This window comes from Dasypus novemcinctus, chromosome 7 (genome assembly GCF_030445035.2).
Source record: "Dasypus novemcinctus isolate mDasNov1 chromosome 7, mDasNov1.1.hap2, whole genome shotgun sequence".
Taxonomy (NCBI): Eukaryota; Metazoa; Chordata; class Mammalia; order Cingulata; family Dasypodidae; genus Dasypus; species Dasypus novemcinctus.
Genome location: NC_080679.1, coordinates 60,325,234 through 60,326,826, shown reverse-complemented (window position 1 = coordinate 60,326,826; position 1,593 = coordinate 60,325,234). Strand labels below are relative to the sequence as shown.

Genomic DNA, 1,593 nt, shown 5'->3' with positions numbered 1-1,593 from the left:
ATAGAACAATATGAAATAGACTACAAATGTTTTATAAATAAGTAAACACACGAAAGAAGAAAGAGAATCATATGAAAAAACAAATTAAAATGAGAAAAGAGCTGGTGGCTTTGAAAAGATATAGATAAGAAATATAGTCACTAAGAGGTTAAACAACTTACTTGTGATCACTCAGCTGGAAAGTAAAAGAATTGGAACTCAAAACTTAGCTTTTCTGCCCTACATTTTATGTTCTAAACATCAAGCCACACTAGCTCCCCACAGGTCAAAAATCTAAGTTGGTAAACTCCATAAGGAAGCCTCACTCTTTTGACTTGGTGAAATCTCTTTAGAGAAGTCTCTTACTAAAAATCACATTTAGGGGTTTGATGTAAAACGACACTGAACACTTGCTTTTCTATGGGGAATTAACAAGTTACAACAAAAAAGTTTTGAAATTGGTAAGGTCGACAGATTTTTTTAAATCCTTTTTATTTCTATGGGGTCAGTAGTAATGTCCCTTTAATTCCTGATCTTAGTCATTTGAGTCCTCTTTCTTTTTTTTCTTTGTCAGTCTAGCTAAAGTTTTGTCAATTTTATTGATATTTTCAAGGACCCAACTTTTGGGTCCTTGATTCTATACATTTTTTTGATTCTATACATTTTTTTAAATTCTCTATTTCATTTATCTCTGCTCTAATCTGTTATTTACTTCCTTCTGCTTGATTTGGGTTTAGTTTGTTCTTCTTTTTCTAGTTCTTTCAATTGTGAGCTTACTCTGATTTGAGGTCTTTTTTTTTTTCTTTGTTTTTTTTAAGTTTATTTCTGAGTTGCAAAGATTATTTCCCCTTCCCCGTGTTTTTAGAATTTCCTGTATTCCCTCATTCAATCTTGGCTGCCACAACCAGACAGACAGTAAGTGCAAGGACCTTCTTTTTCTTTCATCTGTAGTGGAAACCTTAGCAGCAGACATTAACTGATCCATGTCTGTCAGAGATGCATCTTCTTTCTTTTTTAAAGTAGCATTTAGGGAAACAGACTTGGCCCAGTGGTTAGGGCGTCCGTCTACCACATGGGAGGTCCGCAGTTCAAACTCCGGGCCTCCTTGACCTGTGTGGAGCTGGCCCATGTGCAGTGCTGATGCGCACAAGGAGTACCCTGCCGCGTAGGGGAGCCCCACGCGCAAGGAGTGTGCCCATAAGGAGAGCCGCCCAGCGCGAAAGAAAGTGCAGCCTGCCCAGGAATGGTGCCCCACACACTTCCCCTGCCGCTGACGACAACAGAAGCGGACAAAGAAACAAGACGCAGCAAATAGATACAGAGAACAGACAACGGGGGGATTAAATAAATAAATCTTTAAAAAACTAAAATAAAAAATAAAGTAGCATTTAGAGTTAAAAATTTCTTTGCTGCATCCCAAAGTTTTTGTTTGTTGTGTTTTCATTTTCATTCACCTCAAGATATTTCCTAAAATCCCTTGTCTTGTTTGACCTATTGGCTGTTTAAGATAGAGTTTTATAAATCACTAACAATGAATGATACAAGTCATTTTTCCTTTAAGCTTCGAACAGTTTGTCATTTGTTGTGTGTGGTTATTTGAATGAATAAATTAGA

At 36.8% G+C, this 1,593-nt stretch overlaps 1 non-coding gene across 1 annotated transcript; it reads right to left on the bottom strand.

Annotated features, from left to right (window-relative positions):
* Positions 1-848: 848 nt before the first annotated feature.
* Positions 849-981, bottom strand: LOC111760141 (small nucleolar RNA SNORA31). Its single transcript, XR_002793920.1, has one exon. It is a non-coding gene; the product is annotated as a small nucleolar RNA SNORA31 (small nucleolar RNA).
* Between the last annotated feature and the right edge of the window lie 612 nt (positions 982-1,593).